Consider the following 17,514-nt stretch of genomic DNA (forward strand, 5'->3'; position numbering starts at 1 on the left):
AACCAGCAGAGCACAACACATTAAATATGATCAAACCTAGATCTGAAAAGCAGAACAGCATGATGGTGCATCTGAACAAATACATACTTTGAAAAGGGTTTTATTAGCTTGGGTAGAGTGCCATGCTGTCATACCTATGCCACTTCCCATTTCTAAAGGTGGTTTGTTCACCACTAACTTGGGTTCTCTGCACTGTGCTGAACTGTGCAGGTAGTGCCCAGTTTTCTAATCTCTCCTGGAGTAACTTCCCCAATAGCAGGATAAGACTGGTACTGTGATATCTAATGGCAACATGCATATGTATTACTACAGCCTAGTGTCTTTTGCTTAAACGTCTTCTGAGATACCAAGGCTTTTGGGAATGAAGGGTGACAAAAATTTTAAAACACTCTGGAAATATGGAGGATTTTCCTGCATTCAAAACTGTGCCATCTATGAGCCTGGTCACTGTGTAAGTTAAAGGTCCATTTCAGTCGATCAATGTCAGATCACAGAAAACCCAACAGGAAAGCTCAAACAGAAATGAAGACATCCTGATGTCATTTTTCTGAACACATCCAAGTGTGGCAATGTTGGATAGAATTCAACTCACTTGTTTTAGCTATCTGTAAAGTCTGCATTAGCCAAATACCCTTGCTAACCAATGGATAGAGGCAGGAACCTGTAAAGAGAAATCTGTCCTACCATTACAGGAAGAGAATAAATCATGCTCTGGAAGGGCCCGTTTTAGAGAAAAATCTAAAATTCGGATTTCCAGATTCTCAAGGTTAACCAGGAAGGATTTTTACCCTTAGCTCTGATTTTGACCCTGTCAGCTCACAAAGTAGCAATGGGTCGGACCAAAATGCTGGATTCCAGCACTTCAGAGCTTGGAGGAAGTTTAAATCCCAGCTCACACCAAACTTGACAGACTTTTCCTGTACGCACATACTTCTGTTTTGCTGCAAGGGAGTTGTGCATCAGGGGAATTCCTCTAATACTTTTCTGCTGTAAACTGGTACTCTTTTCTTCCTTCCCATCTGATGGCATTCCCAATATACAGATGGGAAGAACAAAATATTTGGGATCCCTCCCTCTACATCTACAAAAGAGATTTATGTATGAATCCCATTAATATTAGCAGAAGTGTTGTGAAGAAATCTGCACTAAGAACAGAGTAGGGCCCTGAGTTTAAAAAAATTCAAAGCTCAGACATCTGAGGACCCGTGTCACAAAGACAAACAAAGAAGTAAGGAATGCAGCACAGCTTATTTTCCCAACAACAGGACATCTAGTCTGATAAACTGAAGTTGCCTTGATTCAGAAGCAGAAAGCATTACAAATGAAACATTTTCAAGGTGGTTTCACTTTCGTTTATCATTTGTTTGGATATTCAAAAAACCAAAACCGGAATAACTGACAGATGCTCATATAGGAGGGAAAGCAACCCAACTCTATTCTTTGTTTTAAATACAACTGAAAGTCATGTTACTCCCATTACCAGAAGTGGATCGTGATGCTATTTTTCAGTCAGTCTGATCTCTGCTGTGCTCAGAAGAAAGGTATGGAAAGGATCCCTATGTGTGCTTTACTGTTTTTCTCATTCCACCTGGAAAAGCAGCAAGTCTATGCACAAGTTACTCCCAGTGCATCCAGAGACACTGCCTGTGGGGTTCTGCAGTGAATTGTCTGGCTACAGGGAAACCTTAGGAAAAGCTTTTAACAGATTCCTGCAAGAATTAAACACTTCTTCAGAGAACAGATGGGAGGAGAAAAGAACGTTTTTCCTTACCCTGCACCTGCTTCAGCCTCATATAACTAGATGATTATAGCATTCCTGTCTTAAATCATTCTCAAAAGGGGACCAAGTTTAAACTTTACAAACCTCAAACCCTAATTTAACCAAATAATATACCACTCAGCCCGGTTGAATGCTTCATATGAATTCTTAAATAAACAAGGTACGTTCTTTTCGAGTGACGTATCATGTTTATTTTGACTTTAGACCTAACTCAAATCCTGCAACTCTTCGTGAATCAGAAAGAAAGAAAGAAAGAAAAGTATTTCAAGTGTGCTTGCCAGATTCCAAACTGGGTAAATACAATTTTCTCATTTCAGTCCGTTTTGCAGATTCAACAGTCTGTTCTCTCCCTCTGTACCTCAGGTTAGTGAATAATGTTCTTGTTTCTTATTCCAAAAGTGGTCCAGTTTTTTTTTTGTTTGTTTGGTTGGTTGGGTTTTTTTTAAGATGATAAGGTTCCTGGGTAGTTTCTTTAAAAATTTAAAATGCTGATTATGAAAACATGCGCTCATTTACTCAGCTTATATTTGGTTAGCTATTCCTCAGAATTTTTAGCCTTCCAGGACTGGTCACGAACTTAAAGAGTAAGTAGTGATAAGTATTCACAAGAGTAAGACCTAAGTTTATAAGTTCTATTAGAATTTTTTTCAGGGAAAGAAACCCACCCAGATTCAAAATACTAATACCAGTCTTTATATTACTGTCACTGCTCTGAAAATATGACAAATATATAGCATTAAATTGTATGTAATTATGTAATGTAAAAACTGCAATATTTACAAATGCAGTTCCCAGTAGAATGGAGATGTCTCAAAATCAGTGACATTCTCACATTTCAGAAGGAACAAATCTTGGTTTTGAGCCATTGCCTATTGAAAATTGCAGAATGCATCATATAATTTTTATAATTTTTATCAGTAGGTTTTTTTGTTATTACTACTTTTGACATTGAAAAAGCACCATTGATCAGAGAATTTCATTTGGTTTATATCCTTTAAATGAGAGCAAGGACTGTTTTCAATAGTACTCAGCTCAGAAGTACCTGCATATACAGCCCAGACCAGGGCTTTCAGACGTTACTGGAAGCATGCCTACTTAGCTAAATGGTCTTTGGTGCAGGCTTATTGGGAAAGTTCCCAGAGCTGCAAGAATAATTGCACTGAAGCCAATAGAAGTTCTAGGTGTGCCATTAAATGAGAAAGGAATAGGCCCATATGGGCTTGTACAAATTAGAAATATTCTAAATAGACTGCAAATCTCCTGCTGATAAGTTAATTTGGATTTCTACACCAGAAATTCCTCCCTCTGCTTTTCACGTAACAATAACTTCATTTTGTCCTGCCTTTCACTCAGAAATCTGGTCACATACATTGTCAAGACCAGGAACATAAAAATCCAACATTGAATCCTGAAGCACTATTCACTTGTTTCTTGGGAGAAAATCCCTCTGAGATCAATGAAAGAGTATGGACAAAACAGTAGCTGAGAATTTATCTAACTTGAATAAGAGATGACACATGATGACACATCCTGTGACACTCTGGCCAAACTGGGAGAACCGACAGGCAATAGGATTTTTTCCATGACCTGCCAAATGCCCTTGGAACTCTTTTAAGGGATTTCCTTAAGCCTTCTGCTGGAACTCAAAGCAGTTCTGAAGTCCATTGCCAAAAATTCAGACACCTTACAGTGTTTCACTCTTAAACCTGAGAAAGACACCCATGTACCTAAACTGCTCTCTTCACTCTGCCAAATGATTTGTCCTGTAAACTGATAAACAAGGACTGATTTATCAGCCTAGGCACTGCATTCTGCTGCTGAAATTAAATACTTCTAAACATTCATAAGGAACAGTAAGACTAACCTAAAACTGGAGCGCATTACTTATTTGATTTTCTTTAAGAAAAGCTATATTTCAAAGAAATGTTTGCATGTCCCAACAAGCTCTTGAAGTAAGAATTCTCCCCAAAGTTTACACAAGGATGTCCCAACATCTTGTGGATGTGGATATTGCACTTGTCATTAGACACCATAGAAACAGCCCAGGCGGTTGATGGCTTAGTCTCCAGCCTATGATGGAGCATGCACAAAGTCACACTAGCGTTTACACATAGGAAGTAAAAAAGCACATTTAGCTCAGAATAGTTCTATGTAAACTTCATAATGTCAAAACCAATACATCCTCCTCGCTGAAGTACAATAAGAGCTACCATCAAGGAAAGCTTACTGAATGGCACTCACCTCTCGTCGCCTGAAGTGCAGTTCTGAAGATCAGAGTGATGTCTAATCTGCAGAGGGAAAGGGTATGAAGTAAACAGAAAATTTCTACGTACAGTTGTATTTCTCTGTATCAGAATGAAGATATATTAGGCTATGAGAAAGAGTTTCTGGGAACAAAGCATCTCTAAACTGTGAAGCAAATTCTCTAGAATAAGATAATAGTGTTTCCACTGATTGTCTCTTTGGAGCTTTCCTGTACCCAGTTAAAAGCAAGCCTACCAGGCCCTGGAAGCTATGCTACCCGCAGAAAAATTCCATGCAGCAAAAACTCCTTAAAATCATGGAATCATTTAGGTTGGAAAAGACCCTTAAAATAATTGAGTCCAACCATAAACCTAACACTACGAAGTCCACTCCTAAACCCTGTCCCTAAGTGCCACAACTACATGTCTTTCAAACACCTCCAGGGATGGTGACTCCACCACTTCCCTGTGCAGCCTGTTCCAATGCCTGACAAGCCTTTCCATGACGAATTTTCTGCTAATATCCGTTCTAAACCTCCCTTGGCACAACTTGAGGCCATTTCCTCTTGTCCTATCACTTGCTACTTGGGAGAAGAGACCAACTCTCTCCATGCTACAATCTCCTGTCAGGTAGTTGCAGACAGCGATCATGTCTCCCCTCAGCCTCCTTTTCTCCAGGCTAACCAGCCCCAGTTCCCTCAGCTGCTCCTCATCAGACGTGCTCCAGGACCCTCACCAGCTTCATTGCCCTTCTCTGCATTTTCTGTAGTACCTCAATGCCCTTCTTGTACTGAGGGGCCCCAAACTGAACAGAGGATTCAAGGTGGGGCCTCACCAGTGCTGAGCACAGTGGGACAATCACTTCCCTGGTCCTGCTGACCACACTATTCCTGATACAAGCCAGGATGCTGTTGGCCTTTTTGGCCACCTGGGCACACTGCTGGCTCATGTTCAACTGGCTGTCAACCAACACCCCCAGGTCCTCAGGTCCTTTTCCGCCAGGCAGCTTTCCAGCCACTCTTCCCTGAGCCTGCAGCTCTGCCTGGGGTTGTTGTGACCCAAGTGCAGGACCTGACACTTAGCCTTGTTGAACCTCATACAATTGGCCTCAGCCCAATGATCTAGCTGGTCCAGATCCCTCTATATGGCCTTCCTACCCTCCAGCAGATCAACACTCCCACCCAACTTGGTGTCAGTTACAAACTTACTGAGGATGCACTCAGTCCCCTCATGCAGAGATTAAACAAAGCTGGCCCCAAGCCTGCCTTTCATAAACCCATGCTGACTGAGCTTGATCACCTGGTTGTCCTGTACATGCTGTGTGATGTCACTCAGGATGATCTGCTCCACGACCTTCCCTGGCACCGAGGTCAGACTGACAGACCTGTAGCTCCCCAAAGCCCCCTTCTACCCCCTCTTCCCCTTGGATTACTGGGGCTTCAATTCTGCTCCCATCCTTGTCTTCCAGCTCAGTGGGCTGGGTACTCCAAGAACAATTAGTCTTACAATTAAAGACCAAGGCAAGCTCTAACACTGCATCCAGTCAGCCAAACAAAAATTCTTGGCTTTCATGGGAATAAGCATTTTCTTCATCATAATCTAGAACCCCGAATCATTGTTTTCTGTCACCTTATACCACTTCAGATGTGCAGCTGCCATCTGTTTGCTCAGCAGACAAGATAATGAGATGAGACCCAAATAAATCAATATACATAACATAAAACTATTATTCCTGTCCTCAAATCAGTGCTAGGCTCATGAATCTGCGTACCGCCTTCTAAAAATACAAGCATTCCTGACAGAAGTACCACCTTTCTTTGGAAATCCTAATGCTCCAAATACGACCTCAAAATAAAAATCACACAGCCTTTTTCAGGTATGTACTATTCTGACCTCCTCCTTTGCAAAAGGAGAGGGCTGTCAGAAGTACTACCTTACTTCAGACCCTATAAAGTAACAAAAAGTATAAGGACCTTGTGAATGGTCCCCAGCAAATAAAGCAGCTACTGAAGCGTAGCTCTCCTGATTCCTAGCACCATGTTTTCATCTAATAAAACATAACAGTTTTCATGCCTAGTCTGAAAATACCATTGTAACTTCTGGATAATTGCAGGATCTGGATGATGATGGTGGTGCATGTTGAACTTAGGGAAGTGACTAATACCAACTTTGCAGGTGCTTAACACAATGTTTGGAGCAAAACTGTCCAAAGAGCCTCCTTCTGAACATTTTCCCTTTCAGCATGCAATGCTGGGAATGCTCATGGTGTCTATCAGCTGCACTCAGGAGCCACAGCATGAAAAACACCCAACAAACACTCAGAAGCCCATGGAGCATGAGCAAAACCCGTGTTTTGGAAAGGTAGGCCTTGCTGAACCTGGAAAGCATTACAGCATCTTGCTTTCCCGAGTAGGAAGCCCTTCACTTCCATTTTAAGCAAGACAGAGCAAAGGAAAGTCTGTTCTGTCTCCGAAGACACGGCAGCATGCGATGGTTCAAGTGGTTGCTTCCCTCTCTTCATCATAGGTGCTGCAGATTAGGCATGGCTATAGGGGAGAAGAGTGGCTGAGAGCTTAAGACTCGTTTCAGGGGTGACCTGCAGAAGATATGAGTTTGCTTATGTACCGCGTCACCCCCTTGGTCTGATGAAAGCCTCCACAGCTCCCCTCCCTCCCCTCTCCTTTAATCTCTGCATGCTGCTATGCGGAAGGTGCCAACTTGAGAACAGACAGTTCTGAAAAGAAGGCAATTAAAAAAAAAAGCACAGTACTTTAGAAATTTAAACAACAAGCCCTGTGATCAAAATAATTCATAAAGGAAAGGATTTTATGAAGTCATTTCACGAGCACACAATGCTTTTTTTTTTTTGCTTTGTTTTTTAAATAAATCCGTCAGTACACATGCCAAGGCAACACATCTGAATACAATATCAGCAGACACACCCTGAATCCCTGTGCCTGTGCTCTCCCAAGTTACAGCAAAAGCTAAAAGCTGGGCTTTTTGCCTACTTTTTAACAATTATCAATTTATTTCTTTTTGTTTGGGTGCATTAGTTAAAACCTCTTCTCTCCCCTCTCTCCCTCTCTCTTTCTTCCTTTATAAGCACTTCTTTTCTCCTCCCTTCACAAAAAAACGCTATCTGAAAAATGGATTTTTCTCTCGGTGACGGTAAGTGTGTCTGTTAAAAACAAAAAACAAACAAACGAAAAAAAAACTACATAAAGAGATCCAACTTATAATGAATCCCTCTGGCATAAGGAAGCCTATTCTAATCTCTCTTTATCGGGCTTGAGTGATAGTTTTGCTCAACGAGTATTGACAGGGCAGTCCTGTTTCTCAGGCTTTCATTTTCCCTGAGCTGGAAAAAGGATACAGTGCATTTTCACATTCTCCAACTCTGCAGTTGTTTTTATATAAGAAGCAATTTGCTTGGGTCACATCAGGTCAAATGGGAAGCCTGCCCAGCTCTTGGTTTTAAAGGAAAAACATACAGAAAGACACAAAAACACAGCAGTTTCCTTCATTAAATTCCACTCTACCTGCCATGGGCTTGCAGCCACAATGGAATTTCCCACCCTGGCTGACCATAGCTAGACGTTTATTTTTAGTTTTTTGTGTTTTTTCTCTCCCCTTTTAAATAAAAAGTCTTATTAATTTTCTTTCAAGTGAACTTTAAGGTAAAGTTTATTAAAGTCAGCGTAATTGTCCATTTTTAAAAATAAGTAAGTTAATAAAGGTCTACACAGGAGTGGGGCCAAATGCTGAAGTCCTAATTGAAGCCCAGATTCTGATCTCTGTTACAATGCTGTAAGTCAAAAGCAACTCTTCTAAAGTTGCTGGAGCTGTGCCTGGGTTGAATATCAAGATCTTGCCTCAGTTTTTAACTCATTTCTCACTCGGGGAAAACCTCAGCTGACTCCGGTGCGAGTTTGCCTGAGTTAAGATTGCCTGTGAAGCACAGCGTGAAGTCTGTCTCTGCAATGTGTTAGGCTTTCTGCTCAGCTCTTCCAAACTCGCACTGGCTTCAACACTTGAAAAGAATGGCACTGAAATAACTCCCTTTCTTATTACTTAACAATTGCAAAGGTTACCAGCACCAGGAAAGCTTACTTCCAAGGAAAAGGAGAACAGCCACAATCCTTCCCCCAGCCCCCTAAACAATCTCTGAAACTGGGGGTGAAATTCTGCCCTGAACTGTAAGAAGAAGATGCTGAGGGAGTGACTGAGTGTGTATGTTTTTAAGAACAATAGATCATGAAGATGCTTCATTGATTTCAATATAGCCCTAAGGAGAACCAAACATAGTTGCTTCCTTTGCTTTGACTATGATTTCATTGTACACACAGGCAAGGGAGGAAAAAAAATATATATATAACCTGAACCAGAGGTGAGACACTTTCTTTTCAGATGCTAAAAAGGCATTTAGTTAGAATTCGGATCCATCTAACTATCAAAGCATTTGTACCTGGCCATTTCTGCTGAATGCCCAGCTATTCCACTGCTTTTGCAACTAGTTTGCATTTAACTGTAAATGCTATAATTAAGTTTGCAGAACAGTTTCCATCCAGACTGTTTGCCCATAACTTTCTGCAAAGTTCTCCTTTCGGAGTGAAAGGCTGACCTCAAATGAACGATCCAAAGTATAAGGCAAATTGGGGGCAGGTGGAAAGAGAGCAGTGGAGGACCTGCTCAGTCTTGAATTACAAGTGGGTGGCCCCCTCCCTTTCTCACAATTTCCTCCACCCTAAAAAGCTGTTCAGCTTTTTTCTGCAATAAATTACAAAAAAACCAAAACATCCCAACCAACAAACAAAAAAACCCAGTTGGCTCAATGCCTCTGTATCCTCTGTTTTCCAGACACTCATGTGTGAAACAATGGCAGTTTTGCCTGAATGAGGGCTGAGGACTGCTGGACTTGGCCTTTGAATGATTTTTTGGACCTACTATCGTGACTTTCATCCAGAGATCACAAAGGGCTTTGCACTATTTATCACAGTGGGCAGAACTTTGAAGCAGTTTGAGCTGTATCATAGCAGAGGTACTTCTTTCCTTGCAGTCTCCTTTCCCCAGCAGTCTAAGAAACAAATGGGTTTTTCAAAATTTCATATACTCTCTTCAGTTTCAAAGGCTGGCTAGTAGGAAACTGCAAAGTTATCTTCATTTTATTTTCCTATGGTCAAATGATTCTTTTCTTTTTCTTTTCTCCCTGCTCTCTCTGGTGTCTGTTTTTCTCGTTGTTTCATCTATTATCCCTCTTTATATAATTAAATTTCTCTACTCGGTGTGTCATTGTGCTCAGGCCGTATTGTGCTCTGTCACCTCCAACTCCTTTCCTTCAGAAACTCCACACCCCAATTCCTCTTTAAAGTTGCTTGCTGAAGCATTTGTTCTTTCAGCATCGCCATACGTTTATAAACTGGAGATTAGTTCACTTTGTCTGCCTTCCAAAGCCATTTGCTGCTTGAGACCATTTCATGAACTTGTCTATTCATGTGGATAAACAAAAAACCCTCAGCTATAATATGACTTAGGCAGAGGAAACAGCAGTTTCATGGAATAAATACCAGTGAGGGTGAAATTAGTAACAGTCACAGTTTTTACTGATACTGCCCCTGCCTGAACTATTTTACTCTGACACTTTAGACAGTAGGATTTCACAAGTTAAAAGAATGGTATTCCCTTTTAGTAGAACAGGGTGACCAACCATAAAATTTTGCTTGTGATTTCAGCATTTCTACACTGAAGAGTCCCTAGATTCACAAACTTCTGTCTAGATGATTAATCTGAATACTCTGCAGTTCCCCAGAACAGCCCATTATTTCCCACAAAGCCTTTAAAACTTCCTACTAAACTCAGGATTTTGAAGTGATGTCTGGCTAACAGATGTGCTCGTTCTGGAACTTTTCAGTATCTTCGCTAAAAACAAGAGCCCTTTCAACAATTTAAATTCAAGCCAAGGGCAAAATACCTATTGATTTTAAAAGATATGCTCAACTCTTGAGATAGGCCTGAGTGTCAGACGCTTTGTATGTAACACCAGAACATATAATGAAATTCTAGTCTCCGGATGTATTCATCAAATTGTGTTGATTATTTGCGGCTTAAAAACATGTGAGCAGGCAAAAAAAAAGGAGAGTTTTAAAATGGTTTACAGGAGAAATGATGGCTGAAGATAGATGTAGCCCAGTTAGGTACCTTTAGCAGCAGAAGGCCTGCAAAAAGGCCTCCTTTTTCTGGAGGTCCTTCAGGATGTGCCGCTTCGGGCAGAGTCTCCTCAGGAGGTTTCCACTCCTTTGGAAGCATCCTGCCCAATTTGCAAGACATTGCGCACCCCATTTCTCTGCTGTAAGCCCCTTGTACCTGCATTTCGTCTCACCGAGATGTCCACTGCTGGAACCCGCGAGCCTTCAAGGTCTAGATTCACATCTGCGAGACTTGGAGGAAAACCAAGTCTTCTTTATGCAATCATAAATTTTATGAAGTGGATAGAGGTAGAGAACCAGAACTTTTTGCGTATTTGGTGAAACCCTCTATGCAGTAAATGGTTCATCACAGGCTAATGATCTATCAGAGAGAGAACGACAAGACCAGGTGTGCCACTGCATTCTTAAAGAGATATTTGCCAGTAGAGATTTGATTCTGGTCAGGGAAACTTAGCAGCCTTAAACACCACAACTGACTAAATAAATGTCTTATAATTTTATAAATGACAGCAGGAATGACTGTAATTATGCTTATTAGCAGATAAAATTGTCTCTAAAGGATTGGATTGGGGGGGCTTATAAAGCAAAACAGGAAACAGTCTCATTGAACACATCTGTGGCGCATGGTTAATCTAAGCCGAAGCCTTGCATACGTTCATTTTCCATGCCAAGCATGATCATCATAAGACCTGATTATATTCTATCAGTTCTAGGGGTTATAGCTTGAACTACTGTAGAAAACTAGCTTAAAATTATAATCATGTTAAGTTATTACATGTATTTTCTCAAAGATGTGCTTAGCAATTCGGTCTTTTGACTGCTTCAACATGATTCCCAGAATCAAGCTTTTAAAATGAACTACTTCATTACTTGTGTTGCTCAGGAGTTTTCTGAAGGCAGAGTAGAAAAGAGTTTCAAATATTTTATAGGTTCTCCTCTATAACCTGCTTGTGCTGCATACATTTTGATTGAAAATTCATATCATTTATATTTTTATAGGCCTCAAGAGAGTGGTAAGCATGGGAAAGAGAAAGTAAGAGATACTAATCAACCCTACCTCAATGATTTGGATATTTAGGATGAAACCATGGACCCAGGAAGAAAACATTTACCATTGATTTCAATATAGCTGGGACTTCAGCTTTCTTATTTGCTGAAATTACAGATAACTTAATTACTAAAGTACCCAACTGATAAAATAACTGGGCTCACTAAGTTAACCACCAACCAAACCAATATTTACCCTTTTAATTCTCTTGCATCAAGAGCAACTAGCCTTCCTGCCTCTAAAGCCATGCACCATACCTAATCTCTGTAGGGCTGAAAACCACAAGACACATTCCACAGACAAAGAAACACAGGACGGGACTTCCAAAAGCAGCTCACAGGCTGGAGATCACAAACTCTCTCAAGAGCCCTGCTGTGTTACTGCACAACTGGGCTGAGCTGAGCTTGCAGCTGGAGTGCTGGGTGAGCTGCTGATGTTGGCCTCCCTGGAACCCCAGTGAGGGACGGAAACGATTGGGCAAGTGCTCCGTGGCAGCACAGCCCTGCTGTCCGTCACACATCATCCCTCCTCAGCCCTGCGACTCGGCTGAACTCGCAGTGCTCGCACGCCTGGGTACAGCTAAAACCAAAAATCTTTGCTATCACTGTTAGGAGACCTGTAGAATAAACGCTTGTGGATCTGTACTGCTTACTGTACTAAAGGGTAGATATACCTGGACCAGCTTGGAGCAAGCAGAAATAGACCCCACAGGGGTCTTTAACAGCGAAGCTCAATTAGCTGCGTAATATTTGAAGATTTCAGGGGGAAAAAAAATCAGCTCAAGGCTGACTTTGTAAGGTAGGTGACGATACTCAGACTTCTAATTTAAAATTCATCAGTCACCACAACTGAAATACTTCTCTTTTTGTTCCCATTCCCAAACCTGCCCAGATCATCCTTTTTATTATTTTATTATCATTATTTTCCCAAAATGTGCAAGTCCTGCATCAAAAACAGCTAGCTAGGTACTATGTTTGAGATGCTAAGGTTGTATGAATTCTCTAGAAATAGTCACCATTCACTTGCTCAGAATGGTAAGTTTCAAAGAGATTTTCCTTGCTTCAATTGGTTTGAGCTAGCTCTTTGGCATTTTCTTATAAATAATAGAAGCTACACGCTGCACTTTTATAACATCATTCATCTAAGGATCTCATAACTTAATTAAGAGGGACATTGTCAGGTTAAAAATCATATATTTTTTATTAAGTAATTTCCTTATCTATGCTACTAATAACATTTTAGGCTATTAAGCTGAAACAAATTCTAAAAATCTAATTTAACATCTACAACTAGCGTGTATATATTATATATACACACAGCTGGTTTACTTTCTGAGATATCAAAACAGATGTGCTAGCTTTACTTTTGTTTCAAGTTGGTTTCATTTACAGATTTTCATGTGTGAACAATGCTTTTCCTTCAGAGTGGTATAAACACTCTACGAGAACATTTAAATGCAAACAAAAAACTATATTAACACATAAGAAAATAAAACATATGTTTTTGTTAATATAAGACTTACAGGGATTCAACAACAATAAAAACTTAATTTTGGAGACAACTGTCTAACATTGTAGGGTGTTGATTTTCACTTTCTCTAAAGGGAAGGTGACAAGTACTACTTCTGTCTTGCTTAATTATGGGAGAGCACAAGTCTGTTTGCTGTGAGGGAATACATCATTAATAAATTCATTCAGCTATATTTGAGCCTTTTCAGATATCCAGAAATGTGCTGTTACTTCACTGAGGCTTAAAGCAGAGGTTTGCTTTGACGGGAAAAGCTGGCTGTGGGGAAAGTCCGCATAATGAATTTTCTACTTGTCGCAGTTTAGTTAAATCGTAAGTTGTTGATGTCCACATGGCACTTCCATAATAGGTGAACGGTACCTAAAAAACTGCGGGGTCTCTTGGGATCTATATAAATAAAGTGTAACATCAGAAACTACAGTACGTATTTTTCCAACCTTCACTTAATACAGGGGAAAACTAAGACACATGATCAAAGTCACACCGTGAGTTGATAATAAAAACAAAATAAAATCCATAGCCTGCACCACTCACTCCTCACAAAACTACTCACTTTCTTCCTGATATTTCAATGTATTTTATACGAAGAACAAAAAAAGCTATTTTTCACTTGTACTCTTACTAGCTAATACAGCAAGGAAGATGGGGTTTTCACTTGCAGTAGGTCATTTTGCTTAGAAAGAGATTCCTCTCTTTCCTCCCTTCCCTGGGTTCAGTAATAAGCAAAGCTGGGGTTCACCTGCAGATCCAGAGCTTCTGTCACACAAGCCAAAAGGAGTTTTACCTTTAATTTTGCTTTTCAATGATCCATTGCTCAGACATCAGTCCCAGGAGACATACAGCCAACTACTAAACTTTTTAAGCAGGTGGGGGTTGAAATGGAAAGCACGGCATGGAGTCAACAGCAGTGAGTCAGCTCTGGCTGCTGTTTAAAAAGAAAACTGCAATAAGACTGAAAATAGTAAATACAAATAATAAAACATACAGCCAAAAGGCCTCTCTGGAGCCAGCGAGGAACCATGGAAGTGTGCTAAATCCAACTCTGAAGAATGGTGGTGCAGCCCGCTATTCGAAACCTAACACAACGCTATTGTGCCAAGAATCCCTCAGATGAGAAACAGTATTGCTCTTCAGCATTCAATGAGATTGCCTTCAAACTCCGCTGCAAATGCTACATGCTCAAGGTTAATCAGTTTTGTAGCACAGAGGCAACATGTAATTAGGCCAAGGACCACCTTCCACCACAGAAAGAATTAAAGAAACACATTGTTATCCTGCCTAAAAATGTGTTTTACCTAATAAATGTGTGAGCTTTCAGAGACACCCTTTTGCTGCAGTAATGAGACTTGAATGGATATTTGTTTGCTCATAACCAAACCTCTGATAACCTCTGGTAACCTCTGATTCTCTGATAAAACTTTCATTATTTCACCTAAACATCATCTTATGCCAGTGTCAAATACACCTGCATGAGAGCCACAGTTTTCATAAAGAGCAGGAAAGTGTACCCAGGATGCTACAAAACATGGATCCCTCAGCCAAGATAAAATTTTTTGGTTACAGACATTTCACGTTGCACCTCTTCAGGAGCCAGGAGATCACAGCTGAGAACCCATGGCCTGGGGTCTGAATGGCAGCATTCCGGTGTCAGCTGCCAACTAGAGAGAAAGTTGCTTCGTGGGCTTGGTTAAGTCTTTCAAAACATCAGTGTTTCATTTTCTTAATTTGTCATGTGCAAGACATGTCTTGAGAGAGAGTGCTTTAGTACTATGAAGTCATTACGGACGTCTCAGCCAAACTAGCCAGTGACAACTACAGATGGGATAATGCTTTTCAAAAATGTATTTGTGTCTTTTCTGTTGGCGTCTTAAAAGTATGAGGTCTGATTACTCTGGTATTAATGTGTATAATTGTCTCATTAATCAGAATAGACCTTTTTCAACTGTGCGTATGCTTCAGCAGTGAATAAATTGTAACAGTGATGGTATTTTTCAAGTAATACAATTTTAAAATGTCACACACATGTACGTCTGAAGGTATCTGCCTTCCTCAGTGGCCATTCCTACGACCAGAACACTGAATTTAAAAGGTAGCTTGTCTGATACAGCAAAATCAGTTCTGAGAGTCCTGCACAGCTATCGCTCTCCATGTGCACTTTGCCCAATTTAAGGTTAAGTTAATGCCCAGAAAGCAAATTTAGTCCTGTATTTCTGTGCCTAAGGGGTTTTCTCTTAAAATTTAAAAACAAATCCCTAGTTAACAGATTTATAAATATTGCTGAAGACAAAGTAAAAAAAAAAACAAAAACAAACCAACACAAAAAACAGACCAAACCGACCAAACAAAAAACCAACAACCAACAAACCACAACAAACAAAAGCACAGAACAAACCCAACACACTAAGACTTGATATAACTTAAGAGTACCTTTTTACTGTAATTACTGAGGAAAAAATAATAGCAAACCAGCTGTATCTATTTACAAAGGAATTCAAGATAGACTCTGGGGTCTGCTATCCTTATCTCATGGATAGGCTGAGTACACAAGGAAGATTCTCATAGTATAGTACTCTTACATTGCTAAAAAGATCAGTCAGAACAACCACAAGCCAACAGCCTCATCCCTTTCCACATAAAGCCTAAAAAATTCAAGATGACCATTATCCTAAATGGTGATATTTATTATCTGTGTCCAGTTCAAAGGTGTGGCAAAACACAGGCAGAGAACCTGTTTTTTCAGAGCTGAGCATTAACAACAAAATGCTCAGGTTTTCAGTGCTGATTACACAGGAAATCAAATTAGTTTCTCTGCTCCAGTAGCTGAAAGCAAACATCATCGTATTCCACATACTTCTCTCCTTTGCCCTTTATTTTTGGGGCTCACACATGCACTAGTCTGCCCCCTCAAACATGCACAATCTCATTTACTTTATCCCTCGCTCTTGCATTCCTCCAACCTATCCCTTCATAATCAGCTCTCTACCCGCGCGCGGTTCTACAAGGCGCTCATGTTTTCCCTTTTCTTTTTAGCCATCACGTGAGCTCCTGGCAGGGCGTTCTCCTCCTGGGGCCACCCTCCTGTCAGGTCATGGAGAGCCCCAGTAAGGCAGAAGTTGCTGCAGGAATTCCACCCTGACCATGGGCCACTTTGGGGTTCACGCAAAGGACCAAAACGCAGACTCTTCTGGTTTTTGTTTGACTGAGATCACCAGCAGACAATCCAGCCACTAATTGTAACGTTGCCTCATCCCTCACCTCTTCCCTATGAAGAGAGCTAGCAGCGATGAAGTAGATCCTTTGGGTATGTAAGGAAGGCCCTCTTCATTAAATGCTATGAAGTGTTTTGATATCCTCAGAAGTGTGGTGTTACTTAAGTGCTAATCACTCTAGTCTTCGGTACGTCCAAAATTATTTCACTTGTTATCAAAAAGGTCCGTTGTCACACATTACGTTGCCATTGCACTGGAAAATAATTAACAGCCTACATTTCGGGGTCCATTATTTGAGCTGTCTACCTGACTAGGGAATTACTCAGAATTCCCAAGTTTTCAACAGCGAAATTAGAAAACATTAAAAAGGTAGGCCAGGGAACAGCTCTATGAAACAACTCATACAAAGAATGAGAAAAGGGACCATCCCTTCCAAGCACTAAGACAAAGCAGTAGGTAAAAGTCAAGGTAATCCGATGTAAGCAGCAATCTATAGGATCATTTAAGATGGTAATTTTTTCGATGGAGTCCCAAAGATTATGAAATCCAAGTATTCAGTAAACCATTTTTAAACAACTAGAAACCCAAAAAGTTATGAAGAACAGCACATAGTGCTCGAATCAGAAGGTGTAACATATGGCTATACCATTTTATAATTCAAACAACACATAAAACCTTGTGTATAAAAGCGAAGCAGTCTCTAGTAGTTGGAGCACTAGGAAATGAGGAATTCAATGTCTCCCCTCTTCCTTGTTCAGAACCTCTGCACCTCTCTGGCTGCAACCAACTTTATCAGCCTGAAGTGTAGCCAATACAAACAGTCTTGTACATTTAAGTCAGAGAGTCATGTCCTTGGCTGACCCAAACGTAACCAGGCGGGACTGAAACTCTGCATCTAAACAGATCTTAGACTTCAGTGCCCACCAGGATATGACCTGCATCACTTCTTTATGCTTCAGAGCTCCGAGATTCAGTTAGCTAACGTTGGGCAAGCACTTTGATTACCAAAAAATCCCATCAATGTCCCCTTTGGCCCTCCCCAAATACATACCACAAGAAACCTCAAACACAAAAAACCCTAGGTAAAGTACCAGTGGTACAGAAAATTCAATAAATAAATAAACAGATCCCCAAGCTTTCAAGAGATATGTAAGTAAGATGCAGATTTGCATAAGACCAAATTCTTAGCTGGAGGCAGAGGAACAAACGTCTTGCAAAGTCAGTACAGCTGTGTTAAGAACCTCAAGCCCAAGATCAAACTCAACCTCTAGGGAGCAGCAGTCTGAGAAGGAGCATCTTTCAAAGACTGCTTCCTTGCATTCCCAAACTGCTTTTTCTTACAGTCTCAAAGCTGTAGAAAGTCATCTTTCCTTTCTTTCCAGTTTCAGCTCCTGACTTCCAGCACTGCTGGCCAGGCCGGCACCCAACGCACTCAGCCTCTAGCCGCTGTGGAATTTCTCACCCTGGCACCACATGCCCAGCTGTGCTCATGGAACTGGAAAAT

The 17,514-nt window shown here is 40.7% G+C and overlaps 1 protein-coding gene across 4 annotated transcripts in view; it reads right to left on the bottom strand.

Annotated features, from left to right (window-relative positions):
- Positions 1-17,514, bottom strand: part of ZBTB20 (zinc finger and BTB domain containing 20) — a 490,245-nt gene that overhangs the window by 202,797 nt on the left and 269,934 nt on the right. For 3 of the 4 annotated variants that reach the window (XM_071809214.1, XM_071809203.1, XM_071809210.1), the window contains one exon: positions 4,022-4,068. The exons of the other annotated variant lie outside the window; for it this stretch is intronic. The gene's annotated coding sequence lies outside the window, so the exon portion shown is untranslated. The remainder of the gene's footprint in view (positions 1-4,021; positions 4,069-17,514) is intronic. 4 annotated transcript variants of the gene reach the window in all.

This window comes from Patagioenas fasciata, chromosome 1, assembly GCF_037038585.1.
Source record: "Patagioenas fasciata isolate bPatFas1 chromosome 1, bPatFas1.hap1, whole genome shotgun sequence".
In the NCBI taxonomy this organism is placed as follows: domain Eukaryota; kingdom Metazoa; phylum Chordata; class Aves; order Columbiformes; family Columbidae; genus Patagioenas; species Patagioenas fasciata.